A 22,096-nucleotide genomic window follows, 5' to 3' on the forward strand; every position below is an offset into this window, starting at 1 on the left:
TGCAGTTGTCATGGTTACAGGTGAACCTGAAAGTGAGCTGTGACAGCCTGGGCTCTGAGTTCCCTGAGCTGCAGGTCTTAAAGACACATCCATTTGCCTTCTTGTGCTGGCTAGAAACATAATGAGAATTAATGGAATTTCCCAGCAAGGTGTAGCCTATGGACATATGCAGGTCAAAGAAAGGTGGAGTCACGGGCCTCTTCATATATTTCCCTCCATCAGCCAGAGTAGTGTCCAAGGACACATCACACCATTTCCCCTTTCCTTCATCTGCCCACGCATGAGGAACCAGTGAGAATCACCATGTGGTTGCAATTCTCCAAATGAAGAAACCATGAGGCACTCCCAGGAATTCGCTTCCGTGGTTGTGAGGAGAAACTGTCCCCTCTAAAATGTCCTGTGCTATTCTGTGGAGGGCAGGCTGGAGGAAAAAAGTCAAGGGAAAAGCCAAAAGCCTCAGGTAAGAGCTTCTGGACCAGCAATTCCTCTCTGCACCAATCATCTGTTACTTGTGGTACCAGCTGAAATTTACCCCAGAGAAACCAGAGTGGACACCCAGCAGAGGCCATCCAACCTTTTTTCAATTACCTACATTAGTGGTCTCCCCTAGCAGCACATTAGAATCACCTGGGAACTTTGGTGGTGGGGGGTGGTGGGGAATGATACCCGTGATCCCACCCCAAAACAGTCACATCAATATTTGGGATTAGGGCCCAGATATGGGTATTTTAAAATGTGCAACTCCAAAGGTTGACAACCACTGTGCTGGACCACTGGCCCTCAAACTTAAATGTGCATCAGAATCATCCATTGGGCTGGTTAAAAAAATAGATTGCTATTACCACAGCTTCTGATTCAGGAACTCTGGGACGGCCCCCAAGTGCTCAGGTGGTGCTGATGCTACTGGCTGGGGACAACTCACTGAGAACCACTGCTACAGAAAGATACTTTCAGCATCTGGTACCTGTCCCCCAGCCCTACCTTGTTCCTCATCTTCCACTGTTTCCGTGGTTACAAGCTCCTGATCACTGGCTTATCCCTGGACCTGACAGTCATTTGACTTCTCCATTTTCCCCCTCACAGCACCCTCCTCGATGTGGTTTTATATTCACCCTCTTCCTCCCCCTTCCCCTAGTCTTAACCTCACCAGACCCCCAGCCACCCACCCCACCCCCAGCCTCAGGGATCCCAATCTGTCATCAGCCCCCATGTTTCCATTGGGTTGTATGGCTTCCTGCAAAGGGAAGAAGGTTACAGTTGGGGTGGGCTTAAATAGATAGTCACATCAGGGGTCCTTATCTTGTCACAGTGTTACAACACCCTCAGATCGTTCTGGTTATACTATTCCCACAAGATGAAAGCATTTGAAAAATGTGCAAGCCATTTCTGGGGTCTTAAGATGTGTCATTTTCCAGACTTATGAACCAAATCCAGTTCCATCTATCTTGAACCTCAATTTTCTGACACATAAAATAAGGGGATTAGACTAAATCACTGCTAAAGTTTCTTTAACCTCTATAAAATAATTTCTCTATGATCTGAAAAAATGAGCAATTAGCTCCCATTACTGGTATAATTAGATTCACCCAATGGAATACAATACATTAAGTAAAAACATGTACCCATGGAAACAAAGAAAATCATACGCTTATTGGGACACCTGGATGGCTCAGTCGTTAAGCGTCTGCCTTCGGCTCAGGTCATGGTCCCGGGGTCCTGGGATCGAGCCCCGCATTGGGCTCCCAGCTCAGTGGGGAGTCTGCTTCTCCCTCTCCCACTCCCCCTGCTTGTGTTCTCTCTCTGGCTGTCTCTCTCTCTGTCAAATAAATAAAATATTTAAAAAAAAAAAAAGAAAATCATACGCTTATTAAAAATAGAACATTTTAATTTGAAAATGTCTGCATTCATCTTTAAGACACTTAAAGGAAAATGATTTGGGCCAAGGCAGATGAGTCAGCAACCTCAGTGATTCCTGTGAGAATTGCTGTCATTTCCCAAAGACTTCTTACCAAGACACGCTCATGACCTACTAGCAAGTGAAAAAGGCAGGTTACAAAACGGTGTGTACAGGAGGACTTCATGTTGCATGTTGACGTACTCGCACAGAGAAAACAGTTTGGAAAGTGATACAACAAAAGGCTAACTCTGGTGCTCTCTGGCTGGTGAAATTAAGGGTAATTTAAATTGCACTGTTTCAGCTTATAGTGGTTTTTAGTTTTGCCTGCAACGAACACATTATAGCTTCAGTAAAGGAAATACAAAAACTTTCTCAAAAAACCTTTTATTTCCAAACTTGCACATCCCGAGGAGTATAAGCCTTGTGGAAGGTGTGGAAGGAGACTGTGTCACAGGTGCCATTTTATCAGCAGAGCTCCAGTGTAAGCAGAGTGGGTTTCCTGGGGACCTGTGTCCAAGCTATTCTTGCCTGCCCAACCCTCCACCAACTGCCTCTGAAGTCATCAATTTGAAATCTTTCTTTTTTAAAATCTGGGCCTTTAGTGCTATAAATTTCCCTCTAAGAATTCTGTTAGTGGCATCTCACAAATTTAGTACGTTGGGTTTTTGTATTCATTCAGTTGATATTTTCTGATTTCCTTTTTGATCCATGAGTTATTTAGAAGTATCTTATTTAGTGTCAAAAAATTGGGGGACTTTCTAGGTATGCTTCCATCATTGATTTCTGATTTAATTGCCCTGTGGTCAGAAAACCTACTTTTAATTTGGATCCTTCTAAGTTTATTGAATTGTGTTTTATGTACCATAATATTGTTTTGATAAATGTTCCATGTGCACTTGAAAAAAATTAATTTACTATAGTGGGGCAGAGTATTTGATAAATATCAATTAGGTCAGGTTGGTAGGGTTATTCAAGTCTTATATATCTTTACTGATTTTCTGTCCACTTGTCTTATTAATTATGCAGACAGAGGTTTGTGATCTCTCAGTCCTGTGTGAGCTCTGAGCATTCAGCCCTCTAATCCTTTCACATGGTTCTTTCTTTGGCCTCTGGGTTTCCTCATACACTGATCAATACTCAACTGAAAACTTGAGGGGGACCCTATGCAGTGCCCTAGGAACCCCCCTCTCTGTTTGAGATCCCTCTTTTCTACTACTCTGTCCTTTGAACTCTAACTACTCTGGCTTCCCAAGACTTCCAGCCCTATCTTCTCAACTCAGCTCTCTGCCTGGTTTCCCTCCCCTTGCACTGCGGCCTAGACACTCTCTCTATGCAGTAAGCTGGGGTAACTGTAAACTTTCGCATTTGTTTACTCACTCTCAGGGATCACTGTGCTTTACTGACTGATGTCCAATGTCTTAAAAACTCTTATTTCATGTGCTTTGTCCAATCATATTTCAGGCTGGAGAATAAATCAGGTTCCTGTTACTCTATTTTGGCTGGAGAAGAAATGCCACCATCAACACTTCCTCCACTCTTTCCCACTCTGACCCATTCTCTGCCCAACAGCTATCTTTTCTTCTTAAAAAAATCCGTCTCTTAATTATATCACTTCCTAGCTTAACATTCTTCGTGGCTTCCATTGCTCTTAGAAACCAAAACCTTGAGCACAGCTTATATAGCACTGCACACTCTACTTCATGCTTACCTCTTTAGCCTTATTTAGCCCCAAATCTCCCTCTTGCTCTCTGATCTCCAATTTCATGACTATGGTCCCGGTGCCCCAGGGCCTTTGCACATACTATTTCTTCTCTCTTCCCATATCCCTCCCTCCATAATTCCTCAAACTAAAGTATGTTTTCCTGCCATCATCTCAGAGCTCTCGGTTCTTTCCTTGCACCTTACCTGTTCACTGATTTTATTATATACCGTCATGCTTATTTACTTAACATTGGACTTCTCTGCTAGATTTTAGGCTCTAGAAGACCACAGAGAGTATCTGTGTTGTTCTCCATTGCAGCTACAGTATCTGGCAAGGAGAGTGATGAATGGTGGGTAAAGGAGGGAAAGTAGAGCAGAGGCTGTGGTGCTGACCCACATCCCCTAGCCTTCCCTAATTCCTTTGCACAGTAAAGGCTTCCTAAGGAAAGTACCTGGGATTCTCCATCTGAGGGCTTTCTCCACAGGGGTGGGGCAGAAGATGAGACTCTTAAAAATAGCTCCTGCCGGGGCACCAGGGTGGTTTAGTTGGTTAATCATCCGAACTCTTGATTTCAGCTCAGGTCATGATCTCAGGGTCATGGGATCGAGCCCAGCACCAGGCTCTGTGCTCAGCACCGAGTCTGTTTGTCCCTCTCCTCCTCCTCTGCACGCACCGCCCCCCTCCCCGCCATCATGCGCACTCTCTCTCTAATAAATAAATAAAATCGTAAAAAAAAGAAAAAAGAAAGAAATACCTCTTGCTACAATGGATAAGAGTTGGAGGATAAAATCCTCCATTCCTCCCCAATTTGGGGAATATGACTCTGAGGAGTGTTCTATGCAGTCCCCAGAGTTCCCCAGTGGGACTGAGCCACTGTTTCCCAATTTACCCTAAATTGGCTTCTTTCCCTTCCCTGTCTTACTTTTCCACTCCCTGGTGGGAGCTTCCTGGGACCACCTCTGAAATAAACTGCTTGCCCTCAAATTCTTGTTTTGGAGAAACCCAACTTAAGAGAATGATACAATAAATGGAAGTCATAGACAGGTGGCAGATCCCCACAGGTGCGGGCGAACTAAACAGTGTTTGTGCAGCACCTAATGTGTTATCAGGCTTTGGAGGCCTGGAAATGGGGGAGGAATATGGAGGAAGCTCTGTGTACAAACATTCTAAGGGCAGGTATGGAAAGTGAGCAACTTATATTGGATTTCCTTCCCTGTCCCAGGGAAGGGATGACTTTTCTGCCTTAACAAGCTGTTTTTGGTTTAAGAATTTCCTCCCTCATCTTCAGGAATAATCTTCCCCTTCTGAACTGGTGAATCTTAATGTACCAGTGAGATCACTTACTCTTTAAGTCACATCGCCCAAGTCAGCCTTATTACTATTTCTGCTTTTATAAAATGTCTCTTTCACAAGTCAGGATCAAAGAACAAAATACGGGACACAGCAAGTTCAAGAGCGTGGCCTCCTCCGGCACTCCTCAAAGTCAGGCCAAGGGCTGGCAATTTTTCCTGTGAACTAGGGAAGGGGTGATGAAGTGTGATGAGAGTAGGACAAACAGGAGATGTCTTTTTCCTCTAGAACCTTCTAGAATGTCTGTCAGATGATTGCCTCCATCCAGCTTGGCTGTGAACCAGGTAGATTCAATCAGATGAGAAGAGTTTTTTCCAAAATAAAGGAAGCAAAGCCAGCAAGTCCTCAGTCTTGTCTTTGATGATGTAATTTGGCCCAAATGCCTTCTCTGAGGTTATGTAGTCTGAAAATATACATTAAAGATCCCTCAAAATACTGAGAAATACCCCAAATGATATACTGCACAGAGTGTTTGCTGAATGAAGGAAGCTGTTAAAGAACAGTGTTTCCCATGTGAAGTAGAAGCCCAGGGCTTCCTCTTGACTTCAGTGGGAGACTTCTAGCAGTGGGCACTGCTGTTCCACACAGCTTCTGGGGGAAAGTCAACTGGCCCACAGCTGGACCTCCACAAACTAACGCCCTTATCAGCAGACATTCTCTTGTTAGACTTTGTATGTGGTACACAGCAGATTGTTTAAGCTGTTTGAAAAAATAGAGTCTCGGGGGCACCTGGGTGGCTCAGCCGTTAAGCGTCTGCCTTCGGCTCAGGTCATGATCCCAGGGTCCTGGGATCGAGCCCCACATCGGGCTCCCTGCTCTGCGGGAAGCCTGCTTCTCCCTCTCCCACTCCCCCTGCTTGTGTTCCCTCTCTCACTGTCTCTCTCTCTGTGTCAAATAAATAAATAAAACCTTTAAAAAAAAAAAAAAGAAAAGAAAAAATAGAGTCTCATTGGGCAACGAAATAACTAAGCATTCACTATTATTTTCCAAGCTCATCCAGGGCATCATGCAAGGCAGGGACATCATCCATCCTGCTGACTCTCAGAGGTTTCACCTGGATGAATGCATTCCCCAGTCCTGCCACCTCTGGACAGGAGACTAAAACTAGTGAAGGCTGATGGATATACACGGCAGAAACCAAGTTAGGGACTATAGACAACTCTGGAGTCTTGTGAAAGGCTGGCTTGTTCAGAGGTTTCAACAGATAGAGTTGATGCTGAGTGACGTTTGTTATTCTAACAGAATGAAAAGACACTCTGGGAGAAGTGGGATGGACTATAAGGAGAAAAAAAATTTAAAGATCAACACTTTCGTTAATGGATCTTCCCCCATCCCAACCTTTTTGCTTGCTCTCCTTAAGCACCTTGAGTTGCAACTCCTCCCCAACCTTGAAGGGCCAACTGGAAAGGTGCCTCCTTACTGCTTAGTAGTTAATGTGCACTGAACACTTACGACATGACAGATATTGTGCTAATAGCTTCACAGCCTTATTCTATTCATTTTCATGTTGCCATGTAATAAGATAGAGAAAAGGGTCTCAAAAACCTGGCAGTTGAATTCCTCTTATAAAAGGGACTGTCTTTTGAAAAGCAGCTACGTGAGGTGCTTAGTGAGGGTAGCAGACCACAGACCGAAGACCACACTCATCAGCCAACATCTCATTCAGCATCACTCCAACCCCCTTCTCCCACGTTGTCCACACTGGCGATAGAGAACTATAAAGTCCATCTCCCACACTCTTTGGAGCTGGGGATCCATGTGGGACCTGGACTCCATCAAAAAAAACTTGGAAGAAGGAAGGGAAGTCCATGAGGTCATACCCCTGCATGGGGAAATGGCGGCAGAGCAGTGTTGTTCTCTGTGGCTGGCAGGGGCAGTGGTGGCTTCTGTCTCACAGCAGGGCAGCACGATCCTGGAGGCCAGGAGGCAGCAATTCCCTTGGCAGTTCAGTTCTCAGACATTGTAGTTGTGGGCATTGCTCCTAGAAGTCCAGTTCAGAGTCTGCCCCTCCATCATCCCAGTGAATCTATGAGTCACCTAATATCCCTTAATAAATCCCATTCTGGGGGCACCTGGGTGGCTCAGTCGGTTAAGCATCTGCCTTAGGCTGAGGTCAGGATCCCAGGGTCCTGGGATCGAGCCCTGTGTCCAGCTCCCTGCTCAGTGTGGAGTCTGCTTCTTCCTTTCCCTCTGCCTGCCACCCTCCCCGCCCCCCCCCCCACCGCTTGTGCTCTTTCTGTCAAATAAATAAATAAAATCTTAAAAATCAATCAATCAATCCCATTCTACCTAAGCCAACCAGAGTGGATTTCATAGTCTGCAACTAAGAACGTTTCTTTTTTTTAAGTTTTTAATTCCAGTTAACATACAGTGTGATATTAGTTTCAGGTTACAATATAGTGATTCAACACTTCTGTACATCACCCAGTGCTCATCACAAGTGCCCTCCTGAATCCCCATCACCTATTTCACCTTTGCCCTCCCCCCCTTCCCTCTGGTAATCATCAGTTTGTTCTCTATAATTAAGAACCTGTTAGTAAGAACTCTACTGATATAGGACAGAAGTTGAGCCTTCCAGGCCCTGGGTGCTAACCGGTGCTGAGGCTTCAGAGAGGAGCAGTGACTCCCTTGCATAAGGCAAAGAGAAGAAATTACTTCTTAGGAGAAGTCGAAGGCAGTGGGGGAGGAAGAGAGGAAAAGGGAGAGGGGAAGGGAGGGGAGGAGAAGCGGGTGGGCTGACTGCACACAGGGCAAGGGAAGAAAAGCCAAGAGAGGCCCCCTGGTGGTTGCAGTCCAAGAGCGTCTACTTTGGATATTGTTTGCCATGCAGTGTGTAGCACGTCCTCTTTTTTTTTTTTTTTTAAAGATTGATTTATTTATTTTAGAGAGAAAGAGAGAGTACCAGCAAGTGCAGGGAGGGGCAGAGGGAAATGGAGAGAAAAACTTCAGCAGATTCAGCACTGAGCACGGAGTCCCTCTATTGCAGGACCCTCCATTGCAGGACCCAGAGATCATGACCTGAGCCAACAACAAGAGTCAGATGCTCAACGGACTGTGCCACCCAGGTGCCCTGGCATGTCCTAACTCTTAGTGCTACTTCTTCAGTAAAGCCTATTCCTCTGTTATGCTTATAAATGCTTTATGTGAGGTTTTATGGGGAAAACGGGCAAAGGGGCGAAGCTCCTACTTTGGACTGATTCATGAGGATGCAAATCCTTTGGTCACGTAACGAGTCAGTGTTCATGGTCAGATCTGTCTGATTTCAAAGCCTAAACTCCAACCATTGCCTTCCGACAACTCTACTCATAATTAGCTGCCAGATCAGCCACCAAGCCAAATTAGGTACCAGGAAAAGAGCACGTGGTAGACACCAAGCCGGCAAGTGATGCATGAAAAGAGGAAAAGCCCCTGGGCTGGGCAGTCCCGACAGGAGGCTCCCTTAACCTCCCCGTGGGCATTGCGGAGTTGGAAGATTCTCTCTGAGCTGGTTTCTCCGGCCTTCGTGCACACTCTGATGTGGCTCTCTGATCTCCCATCTCATGGTCTCTTGTTCCTCAGGTGTGGGGTCCCTCCTGGTTCTTTCAGAATCTACCAGCAACATCATGGCCCCAGTCACACCCTTAGCAGGGTTCTTTGCTCCCTAGAGCCCTTTGAAGGCAGCTTCTTAATCTTTTGTGAACTCAAAGGATGGGAAAGGGGAGAAAGTACCTTTCTGCCCTTTTCCAATACCCTATCTTTGTGGATTGACTCATTTCTAACCATGATGGAAGCTTTACCCTAACTGGATGAAGCAAAAAGAAAAAAAGGAGAGGAGGAAATTGATTGCTTCATGTTTCTGTAAAGCTCAGGACTTTTAGCTTCAAGTCTGGCACAGGTGGTCCTTCACTCTCCTACTTTCTTTCATTTCTTTCCTCATCTCTTTACTCCATTCTTTTATTCTCCAGTAGCGTCCCCCCAAGGTACCTCTTGCCATATCCAGGCTTACACCCTTAATGACCCCAGAGGAAAGAGTCCCAGGAGATACAACACAAGTCCTAGAAATGAGACTCAGTGCTTACTTCTGAACCAAATCCTGTGGTCAAGGAGTAGACTGTTATGATCTGTTCATATCCCACCCTTGGCACTCATGACAAGGCCAACAGACTTGAACCACATGAACTGAGGTACCAGAAGGACATTTTTCCATAAGAACTCCAAGGAGCATATTCAGAGAGAGAGTAGATGCTAGGTGGGCTAAAACAAGAAATGCCCACTGTTCTGCCTTTACCGCCTTCTCCACACCCAGTCTTCTCTTCTCCCTCACCACATATTCTGTTTAAAGCATTGCTTCTGTGTCCTGTTGGAGTCTTTGTAAACACTCGCAGCCTTTTTCAGCAGAATTCTCCAGGCCATGGCTCTGCTGGGGACCAGCCAGGGATTGCTGGCCAGACCTACCGAGCCCTGCCTCATTTTTATCAGTGTTCAGCACAGTGCCTGGCACAGATACAGCATTTGGACAGTGTCTGTGGTAGGGAAGTGGAGGGGCAGCAAGCTCTTTTGCATAGTTGGGGTGGACCCAGAACAACCTCACAGTGTTGTCCCTGAGACCGCCTGGGGAAAGGCCCCCAGATTCGTCTGACAGAACCATCTGTGTGGGAATTTCACTTGGCTCTGCTTCTTTCAAGTTGCTGAAATTCCTCACCATAACACATGCCAAAAGATTTCCAAATCATCCCTGCTTCCTCATAAAATACATCCCTCAGCTGAAAAAAGAGTCCAGAGCCAGGATCTGTGGTAGGTGGAGAGAGAAGTCGGAGTGGGTTCTGTGTGAGAGTCAGGTAGAAAGGAAAGGTGGAAAGAAGTCCCAGGTGATGATGCTCTCCCCCTACCTGCTGAGGCCTTTGGTGTTTCCATGGAGAGAGAGGAGGGTGGGGGAGGCACCAGTTATTTTCAGCATATGTGTTCCCTGCCACTATGCATAGCATAGTATGAATTTATAATACTTTGCTAGGAAGACTCTCAAATGAAAATGTCCACCATACAGTGGCTATTTGAACATTCAGGGCTATAAAAATGACCATTCCTGTCCTCCTGTCCTCCCCCTGCCCATCTATAATATCACACTTTGAGCCCCTCTTCTCCAAATGCCTCATTAATTTGGAGAAAATACAAAGCTGTAGTTAGATGATAACTGAGGCCTTATTCCTCCTTATAGATGAGCTGTTCCCATACAAATCTCCAACAGTTCTTTCCAAGGGTCTTTTCAGGTTTTTACTTAGAAGGAGCCTTTGATGAATGGAGCCACCAGGGAAGCCCTTTGCTCTGAGCTATTAGTGCTGTGTCTTTACAGTTGGGCAGGGGCCCTTCAAGACTCAACCCAAGTTTCTGGAGGACTGAGCAGCCCCCATTCATGAAATGCCAATTTAGTGCCATTGGCAGGCCCTCTGAGTATGGAGTGTGACAGTAAGGGACGACTGCTCTCAATGGAGTAACTATGATGACCTCAGAGTGTCTGAGAATCTACCGTAAAGCAGACAATCTCCAACAAGCAGACCCAGAAGACTTCCATCCCCACTGCCCCTACATCTCTCTCGATCTCAGCGTCCTCCTCTGAAGATGAAGAGCAGACTTGACTGTCTTCAAGAGTCTTGAGCGTAAATAGCCGCATTCTGAGTCTTACCTCCCCTGCTTCCTCTACCCAGAAGAGTAAAAAGGAAGACAGTTATTTACAGACACTGAAGCAACCCTCTTTAGTCTCAGAGATGATTTGCCTACCCTCTCATTCCCTGTTAAGTGGTTACTCTGGGGCGCTGCAGGGAAACATCTATGCTCCTCTCCCCACTTTTGTTCTTTGGCTTTAGAGATCCCCACCCACACTTCTGCTCCGTGTCTCTACCCACCTCTTCCTTGGAAATCTGATGGGTCAGAACCTGACATTTACTGAGATATTGCATTTAGTGAAATGCATTTCCATGAATCCTTTCCTGCTGCAGGTAACAGCTTGTAGTAAGCACATGCACATATGTGAGAACACATCTCCAGGATAAATTCCTAGCAGGGGGATTTGAGTCAAGAGGTAAATTGCACTTAAATTTTTAAATTTTGATAGCTATTTTCTGAATTGTCCTCCAGAAAGGCTGTACTTCATGGTAGAGGGTGTTAATAATCTACCCAATATTCATTATTCCCTTACTCTCTTAATAATAAAAAGCTTCATTTCTGCAACTCCCTTGCAGATAGGGGTGGCCAATAAGACGTAAGCAGAAGTTCCGAGTGAGACCTGTAGGAAATTTCCTTTCGCTTCCAGTCCTTCCTCCACTTCCTACATGGGTCTCTGTTGTATGGCAAGAGCTGTAGCGGCCTTCTTGTGACCTGAGGGTTAAGGCCATGCACTAAGGAGAGGGGCAAGAAGGCCACGTAAGTGAGTCTAGGTCCTTGAAAGTCCTCTTAGAGCTTTCAAACAGCTCTGGGCTATTTCTCAGACATGAGCAAACAAAATCCTAGTTGATCTAAGCTGCCACAGGCAACCCTCTGATGCTAACAGCCCAACACAATCCTTGATTCACACTGTTTCACATTATTGCCTATAGTGTATGATAGCATCTTTCCCCTCATATTCTCACCAGCATTACATGTTACAAAGTATCTTATGGGTTTTTTTTTTTTAAAGATTTTATTTATTTATTTGACACAGAGAGAGACCCAGCAAGAGAGGGAACACAAGCAGGGGGAGTGGGAAAGGGAGAAGCAGGCTTCCCGCCGAGCAGGGAGCTGGATGCGGGGCTCGATCCCAGGACCCTGGGATCATAACCTGAGCCCAAGGCAGACGCTTAACTGACTGAGCCACCCAGGTGCCCCGTATCTTATGTTTTTTAGCACTTATTTTTTATTGAGGTATAACTGACATACAGCATGTGTATAACATGATTCGATATTTATATATATTGTGAAATAATCACAATAAGTCTAGTTATTATCTATCACTATGCATAGCTACAGAAATTTTTTCTTGTGATGAGAACTTTTAAGATCTGCTCTTACCAACTTTCAATATGTAATACAGTATTATTAACTATTAATTATTAACTATTATTAACATGCTGTACATTACATCCCTGTGACTTATTTATTTTATAACTGGAAGTTTGTACCTTTTGACTCTCTTCACCCATTTTGCCCACTCCCTACTCCTAGCCTCTGGCAACCACCAATCTGCTCTCTGTATCTATGATTTTTTTTTTTTTTTTTTAGATTCTACATATATGTGAGATCATACAGTATTTGTCTTCCTCTGTTTGACTTATTTCACTTGGCCAATGTACTCTATTTTTGACCATTAAAGTTTCCAGTGAAATTATCCTCCAAGAAATTCAAGTTGTGAGGCTGGAGAAAGTTAAGTAAATTACTGAGTTGGAGATTTCAGAAGCAGCTGTATTCAGGGGGTGGCTGCATCTATTTGAGTAAGAGAACCACCAAACAGAGACAAGCAAGTGACCCACGACAGTCCTGTAGGGTGAGGGGAGGCTAGTTCACAGCGTTCTCAGTCATGTATTTCCCAGGTTGTGTACTAAATGCACTTTTTTCAATGTAACTTGAGCATTTGCCACTAAAGGATGTGTCTTACTTCTCTCTCACATTTAGAGTAAAATCATCTTTGACAAGCCTGCATAGGCAGGACAAGCCAAGTAACAGTCACTGGCAGGAGAAAAGGAAAAGGGCAGTGTTGGGGGTGAGGAGACAAGGAATGGGGTGATTTTGAATTACGCAAATTTTACATTCTTCCTCCAAAACTTAAGGTTTGTTAAAGGCAATGCAATCATTTAAGCTTCAGTTTCAGGAAATGAATGTGTCTTTTATAACTATCCTTTTCCCTAGGTAGCATTTAATTATCTCTACAAGCCAATGCATGGTGGGGAGCCTTAAGAAAGCCCTGATTACACCTCCTGCTCAAGCTGGCTGTGAGTGCTCACCATGGGAGGCAAAATGGAGTATTCCCAGGGCAAACAGACTTGGTAAGCTCAAATGCTAGCAAAACTACCTATCATGCCAACAGTGAGATGGGCAAATATAATCTTGAATTAAAAACATACAATAAAGAAGTCCTACAGAAATTAAATTTTCTTAAAAATAATTATTCAGTGAAAAAAATAATTATTAAGTTTTAGAAAGCATATTTTTAAAGCCCTTCAAAACTTCATTCTGTTGCCATATCTGGAGAAAGCAGCCCTGGATTAACGGCTGGCCAGAAGGGCTCTCATTCCCTGCCTCTTCTCTCAATTCAGCTCTTCTGGGCCTTGCCTCATTTTCTGGTCTGGGCACAGATGCCATTGAGATGATCTGGCTTCCTGTTTCTCCATTTGCTCTGAGTCTGAAGATTCCTTTTAAAGATGCTAATAAATGCATAGGTTTCAAACTGAGTAGAGTTGTACCAGGTTTCTGGAGGGCCACCCTGAATGAGGACAGCAGAAGCAAGGTTAGAAGAGGATGGGGGTGAGGAGAATAAACATACCAGGAATTTACACAACTTGAGGAGGAAAGAGAGAGAGTAGAAGGGATGAAAGTGGTCTGGGAGAGAAGAGAGAGGCTGGTATGGAGTCACCTCAAGCTGGGTTTCGTCTTCCTCCTCCATTTGCTAGCTACATGGCCTTGGACAAGATATTTAATTACTCTTGGCCTCAATTTTCTCATCTATAAACTAGGAACAAATATAATCTACTATATAAGGTTGTAGTGAGGATCAAATGGGATCATTTCCATCTAAAGCCAAGCGCATAGTAGATCCTGAATAGATGGTATATCTAATTATTGTGGTAGCCAGCCTCCAAGAAGGTCTTCAAAGAACCATGTTTCTTGGTATTCACACCCTTACATAGTCCCCTCCCACACTGATTGCTCACCTATGTGAGCAACAGACGAGTACAGAAGAGACAGTGTGTCACTTCTGAAGCTAGATCACAAAAGGTATTCTTCTGCCTTGGTCTTTCAGATCACTTGCTGGGTGGTGGCTGGGGGGGAGGGTTGTAAACAAACCACTTTGCCCATGAGGACACTCAAGAGGCTACAGAGAAAAGCACACATGGGGAGAGACTGACTTTCCAGCCACTGAGCTAGCTAGCTCCCTTGGAAGCAGATCCTCCTGTCTCAGTCAGCTTTCAGCAACTTTAAGAGACCGTGAGGCAGAACCAATCAGCTAAGTCACTTCCAAATTCTGGACCTAAAGGAATGGTGAGATCCAATAAATGATTACTGTTGTTCTAAACCACTAAATTTTGGGGTGATTTGTTATGTAGCAGTAGATAACTATTGTAAGAAGTTATTAATTACCTAATGCTACTATGTAACCACATTCTAAAACTTAGTGGTTTGAAAATAACAAAAATCATTTATTACTTATTGTGGTTTCTGTAGGTCAAAAATTTAAACAAGACACATCAGGAACAGCTTATCTCTGCTCTATGATGTCTGGGGTATCAACTGAGGTGGCTTGAAGGCTGGAGGCTGGAATAACCTTAGGGATCATTCACTCACATCTGGCAACTGCTACTGGTTGTCAGCTGAAGGCCTAGCTGGGGCTGTTGGCTGGTACACCCATTGTTATGGAATGAACTGTGTTCCCCCCAAATTCATATATTGAAGTCTTAAACTCCAGTACCTCAGAATGTGACTGTATCAGAAGATAGGGCCTTTAAGAGGTAACTAACTTAAAGTGAGGTCATTAGGGTGGGCCCTAATGCAATCTAATCTGATCATTATAAGGAGAGGAAGAGATACCAGAAATGCACGTGCACAGAGAAAAGGCCATGTGAGGACACAGTGAGAAGGCAGCTATCTGCAAGCCAAAGAGAGAGGCCTCAGAGAGAAATGTAACCTGCCATTACCTTGATCTTGGACTTCCAGCCTCTAGAACCGTGAGAAAATTAATTTCTGTTGTTTAAGCCACTCAGTCTGTGGTATTTTATTATGGTGGCTCTGACAAACTAATATGCCCATGCATTCCTTTCCATGTGGCCTGGGCTTCCTCACAACATAGTGGCTATGTTCCAAAGTCAACTACACACACACACACACACACAGACACACAGAAAGAGAGGGAGAGAGGGAGAGAGGTGTAGAAGCTGTATCTTTATGACCTAGGTTCAGAAGTCATATAGCATCATTTCTAATATATTATATTTATTAGAAGTGAGTCATTAAGTTATGCCACTGAGTCACTAAGTTTTCAAGGGAAGGGAAATCTGACTCCACCTTTTGAAAGGACAGTAAAATAATTTTCGGATATATTTAAAACCATTACCATCATCATGATGTTCATCATATAGATTTTAAGATGCTGGCAGGCCAGCCAGGTGGCGCTATGCCCCAAGCAACTTGATCAGGAATGTGCATCTAGAACTCAGGACTAGAGATATGGATCTGGGAGTCAACCACATAGAGCAAAAGAAAGGGAATGTGACCCCGGAAAAAGGGAGAGGTTTCAGCCTTGAGGCCCAACCCAGCTTGGTGCTGCATAAATGCTTGATTTATTGAAAGTATTGGGCAAGACCTCAAAAAGCCAGCTACCCAACTCACCTTGAGTGTCTATTACAAAGGAAAGTACTTTTTTTCCAGTCTACTAAAGCTTTCTAACAACAAATAAAACACTACCTAACGCTCCACAGCCAGAATAGTTCTTAAAACCGTGATGGGCTCATAAAATGAGACATCACTGTCTGAACACTGAGTCCCAGGGGACCCATAAGCCATGTCCTTTGGGATCTTAACCAGAAGACTCTGCTTTGACCAGAACCCAAGCCCCCTCCCCCTCTCTAGTAACGGGCTGCTCTCCGGGGTGCTTGGTGCCTCTCCCCATCAGCTGACCATCACTGGGTCTTGTAGAGAACCATAAACTTCACAAAGGAGCCTTTAAAAACTAAAAACAACTTATTAAACTTCCAAAAGAATCCATGTTCACTAAAGGGAAGAACTATGCACAAGGTAGTGGAGGTGGCAGAGGCCTGGCGCCCAGAGTGCCCCCGGGGCAGGGAACTCACGTGAGGTGGACAGGTGTCTTTGGCCTTGGGGGATGACACACGTGCCGTGCACACCGGCAGGTCGGGCAGGCAGAGCCCGCTTCAGACCGGATGAGGGGCGCTTCCGAGACCCAGCAGAGGTTCCATGCACGCGGCGAGGTGCATTCTCTCAGCTGGGACTTCCTTGTTTAAGGAGTTGGCCCTGACGAAGCAGTCCTTACACCTCAAGTGTCACAGGCGCCTGAAGGACAGCCCGTGGACACCAGCCACCCAGCCACGCGCCAGACACAAGCAGCGCACCGAGAGCGCATGCGCCCTCCACCGGAAGTCCGCCTGAGCGGAAGCTCGTGGAACTTGACCTCCTGGGAGCTCCGGGCATTCCTGTGCTGGGTCCACCCATGTGTGTTCTCCAGCAGGCTTCCGCTGCTGCCCCTGCGGCCCGTCATAGATGTGCTGCAGTGCTGCCAGAAGGACCTGGACGCAGCAGTGGAAGCCACACAAAGTGAGAAGCTGTTGCTGAGAAAGCAGGCGTGAGGCGATCCACGTGAAAAACCTGGAGAAGGGAAGACCATGGTCAGGTTTAGGGGGATCCCGTATCAGATGATGGCAGAGGCTCAGAAACAGAAGAAACTTGAAAGAAAGGGACCAACTGACCGCAAACCTGAACACCACCTCTTCAAACGGTTTGAGAAATAGAAGGAAGTGATCGAAGATTATCACCCAAATGAAGAATCGCTGAAGGAGAGTGTTGAGAATTACATGGTAGGAATTGAAAAGGAAGGCCAGAGGTACCAAACATTGAAGGCCCATGCAGAAGAGAAGTGCAAGCTGGCAAATGAAATTGCCCAGGCCTGGAGCAGAGACCAGGCAGAGGCCTTGGTCTCCCAGGTGAGCCCGAGAAAGGAACAGTGTGCATCTACTCGCTGGAGAAGACTATTGAGGAAAAGACTAAGAGAAATTATGAACTGACTGAATCTGTGAGGACCTCATTTTCAAGATGGAGAAGATAGGACTCTGAGGCCCCTGCCAAAGCCCCTTCTGCCTCCTGTCTGTGTCTGTCTGGCTCTGTCTGTGGAAGCTTTCTCTTAACCTCAACTTGTTTTTAAACTAGATTGATTTAAAAGGAAGACTAAATAAAGTTTGCCTTAAGTTGAAAGAAAGAAAGAAAGAAAGAAAGAAAGAAAGAAAGAAAGAAAGAAAGAAAAAGAAAGAAAGAGGAAGATGGTAGAGTAGCTGGATCCTGAGCTCACCTTGTTCCATAAACACACCGATATAACAGCCTCATCAGTGCAACTAACCCAGAAAACAACCTGAAGACTGACAGAATAGACCTTCCACAGTTAATCATAGAGAGGAGGTCACATCAAAAAGAGTAGGAGGGGCAGAGTCACAATTGGAAACCAAAACCCCAGGAGACTAACTGGGGGGGGGGGGGGGGGGGGCACACCCCAACAATGGAGAAAAAAGGGGATCAGACCCCATACTAGGCATTCCAGGCACAGGGTGGGGGTTGGGGGGGGGCACTGGGAAGATGAGTCCGCCTAACATTGGGCTTGGAAAAACAGTGAGGCTTAACTTCAGGAGGTTTTAAAATCAGAAGGACTTAATTCTGGGTACTTTAAACGTCAGTGGGTTTAACTCTGGGAAAGCTGAGGGCCATAGGAAACAGTCCCTGCCTTTAAGGAGCCACCATAATAATAGACCTAAATGTGAGACCTGTAATCATAAAACTCCTAAAAGAAAACAGAGGCAGTAATCTTTCAGACAATGCCCTTTGCAAAGTATTTACGGATATGTCTCCTCAGACAAGGGAAACAAAAACAAAAATAAACTATAGGGACTACAACAAAATGAAAAGCTTTTTTACAGCAAAGGAAACTCAACAAAATAAAAAGGCAAACCATTGAATGGGAGAAGATATTTGCAAATGACATATCTGATAAGAGATTAATATCCAAAATATATAAAGAATTATACAACTTAATACCAAAAAATCCAATTAAAATTGGGGAGAGGACATAAAAAAGAATGAAATGTTGCCATTTGCTACAACATGGATGGAGCCAGAAAGCATAATGTTAAGCGAACTAAGAGAAAGACAAATACTATATGATTTCACTCATGTGGAATTTAAGAAAACAAATGAACAAAGGAAAACAATAGGGAGAAGAAGAGAGACAAACCAAGAAACAGACTCTTAACTATAGAGAACAGACATGGTTACCAGAAGGCAGGTGGGTAGGAGGGATGGGTGAAATATGTGATGGGAATTAAAGAGTACACTTACCGTGATGAGTTCTGAGTAACTATAGAATTGTCAAATCGTTATCTTGTATACCTGAAACTAATAAAACTCTGTATGTTAACTATACTGGAATTAAAATTTCTAAAAATGGGTAGAGGACCTCAATAGACAATTTTCCAAAGAAGACATACAAGTGGCCAATAGACACAGGGAAAAATGCTCAAAATCACTAATCATCAGGGAAATGCAAATCAAAATCACAATGAGATATCACCTAACACCGGTCTGAGTGGCCAGTATCAAAAAGACAAGAAACAAAGTGTTGGTGAGGATGTGGAGAAAAAGAAACACTTGTTAGAAATGTAGAAATGTAACTGATGCAACTACTGTGGAAAACAGTATGAAGGTTCCTCAAAAAAAATTAAAAATAGAAATACTGTATGATTCAGTAACTCCACTACTGGGTATTTACCAAAAGAAAATGAAAACACTAATTCAAAAAGATACATGTACCCCTATGTTTACTGCAGAATTATTTACAATAGCCAAGATATGGAAGCAACCCAAATATGCATCCATGGATGAATAGATAAAGATATGTCATATACATATATATGTTTATACACACACACATATATGCTGAATGTATATATATGTGTGTGTCATTCATACATATATAATATTATTCAACCTATATATCTATCTTACACACACACGTATATATATATATATATATAGAGAGAGAGAGAGAGAGAGAGAATATTACTCATCCATAAAAAAGAATATCTTACCATTTGGGACAACATGGATGATCTAGAGGGTACTATGCTAGGTGAAATAAGTCAAACAAAGAAAGGCAAATACTATATGATTTCACTTACATATAGAATCTAAAAAGCAAAACAAGTGAACAAACAAACAACAGACTCAAATACAGAGATCAAACTGGTGGTTGCCAGAGGGGAGGTGGGGGAGGGGGTGATGGGCAAAATAGATAAAGGGGATTAAGAGGTACAAACTTCCAGTTATAAAGTAAGTCATGGAGATGAAAAGTACAGCATAGGGAATATAGTCAATAATACCATAATAACATTGTATGGTGATAGATGGTGATTACACTTATTGTGAAAATAAAAGTCACCCATAATCTTACCACACAGGGTCTGTCTGTGCTGATATCTTTTCTATGAACAAATATACTCTTTTTAAAAAGGGATTATATTGAATGTTTGGGTACTTTTTTCATTAAATGATATGTGCGAGCACCTGGGGGGCTCAGTCGGTTAAATGACTGCCTTCAGCTCAGGGGTCATGATCCCAGCATCCTTGGATCAAGCCCCACATCAATTTCCATGTTTTTGTTTGTTTCTTCTTTTGAACATTTTTATTTTGGAATAAGTATAGATTCACAGGAAGTTGCAAATATAGTACATAGAGGTTCCATGGAGCCTCTTCATCCAGTGTTCCTTATGGTATATCTTACATGATGATAGCACATTACCAAAACCAGGTATTTGACACTGGTATAAAGTTGCACATAGTTCTATGTCATCTTAATGCATGTAGGTTCATGTAACCACCACCACAGAGAAGATACAGAACTATTGCATCCCCTCAAAGGTCTTCAGCTTGCTACTCCTGCACAGTCACATGCCTCTGTCCCCTCTACCCCACCCTGAACTCCTGACAATCACTAATCTATTCTCCATCTCCACAGTTTTGTCATTTCAAGAATGTTATGTAAATGGAATTATAGCCGTAACCTTTTGTGGACTGACTTTTTTTCACTTCTCGTAATGCCTTTGATACCCACCCAAGTTGTTGAATGTATCATTCCTTTTCATTGCTGAATAGTATTCTATGGTATGAATACACTATGAATCCATTCATCTTGTTTAACCATTTATCTAGTGAAGGACTTTTTTTTTTCTTTCAAGTTTTGGGGTATTACAAATAAAACATCTATGAACAATGGATACAAGTTTTTGTGTGGACATGAGTTTTCATTTCTCTGGGATAAATGCCCAGGAGTGCAATCGTTGAGTCACATGGCAAGTGCATGTTTAGTTTTTAAGAAACTATCAAACTATTTCCACCAGCAATGTATGAGATCCAGTTCTTTGTATGCTAACTATGGCATTGCCATTATTTTTTAATTTAGCTATTCTCATGGGGGTGTAGTGATATCTCATTTAATTTGCATTTCCCTAATGGCTAGCGATGTCGAACATCTTTTCATGTGTTTGTTATATGTATATGCCTTTCAGTAAAATATCTGTTCATGTCTTTTGCCAATTTTGAAATTTATGGCCCAGGATACAGTTTATTTTAATGCATATACTGTGGGTGCTTAAAAAGAATGTGTGTTCTGTTGTTGTTTAGTGGAGTGTTATGTAAATGTTGATTAGTTCCAGTTGGTTTTGGTGTTATTGAGCTTTTCTTTTTTTTTTTTTTAAGATTTATTTATTTATTTGTTTTGGGTGGATGGGGCAGAGGGAGAGGGAGAAAGAAACTTTAGCAGACTCCTCACTGAGCATGAAGCCTGATGCAGGGCTCGATTTCATGACCCTGAGATCAGGACCTGAGCTGAAACCAAGAGTCAGTCACTTAACCAACTGTGCCACCCAGGCACCCCTTGTTGAGATTTTCTATATCTTTGCTGCTTTCTGTCTAGTTTTTCTGTCAATTGTTGAGAGAGGGATGTTGAAATCTCCACCTATCATTGCAGATTTGTCTATTTCTACTTTTAGTTCTATCAGTATTTGATTCATTTACTTTAAGGCTCTGTTATTAGGTACATTCACATTTAGAATTATTGTGTCTTGTTGGCGAATTGATCCTTTTGTCATTACATAATATCCCTTTTTTATCCTTAGTAATTTCCCTTGTTTTTGATTCTACTTTATCTGAAATTAATATAGCCACTCCAGCCTTTTATTATTATCACAAACAACACTGTTTAGTCTTTGCACTCATCCACAATTATGAGAATTTCTTGGTTAAAAGTCTGCTTGTTTTTAAAAAAGACTTTATTTATCTTTTTATTTTAGAGAGAGAGTGTGAGAGAGCAAGTGGTGGGGGTGAGAGGTGGGGGGGGGGGAGACCAGAGGGAGAGGTAGAGGGAGGGGGAAAGGACCTTAAGCTGAATGTGGAGCCTCACACAGTGTTTGATCTTAAGACCCTGAGATCATGACCTGAGCCAAAACCAAGAGTCATACACTTAACTGAGCCACCCAGGCACCCCAAAAGTCTGCATGTTTTTAAAGGCTTTTGACTGTATTGTCAGATTGTCCTGCATAAACTTACTAAATTTTACTGCCTCAACACTGGGCATTATCATTTAAAATAATTACAAATGAAAGGCAAGGTTTGACCAGTTTGATAGAAATGTTTCATAAACTATAAAACACTGATGAAAGAAATTGAAGATGACATAAAGAAATGGAAAAACATTCCATGTTCATGGATTAGAAGAACAAATGTTGTTAAAATGTCTATGCTATCCAAAGCAGTCTACACATTTAATGCAATCCCTATCAAAATACCACCAGCATTTTTCACAGAGCTGGAACAACCCTAAAATTTATATGGAACCAGGAAAGACCCTGAATAGCCAAAGAAATGTTGAAAAAGAAAACCAAAGCTGGAGGCATCACAATTCCAGACTTCAAGCTGTATTACAAAGCTGTCATCATTGAGACAGTGTGGTACTAGCACAAAAACAGACACATAGATCAATGGAGCAAAATAGAAAACCCAGAAACAAACCCTCAACTATATGGCTAACTAATCTTCAACAAAGCAGGAAAGACTATCCAATGGAAAAAAGACAGTCTTTTCAACAAATGGTGTTGGGAAAACTGAACAGCAACATGCAAAAGAATGAAACTGGACCACTTTCTTACACCATGCAC

This window comes from Phoca vitulina, unplaced genomic scaffold, assembly GCF_004348235.1.
Source record: "Phoca vitulina isolate PV1807 unplaced genomic scaffold, GSC_HSeal_1.0 scaffold10, whole genome shotgun sequence".
In the NCBI taxonomy this organism is placed as follows: Eukaryota; Metazoa; Chordata; class Mammalia; order Carnivora; family Phocidae; genus Phoca; species Phoca vitulina.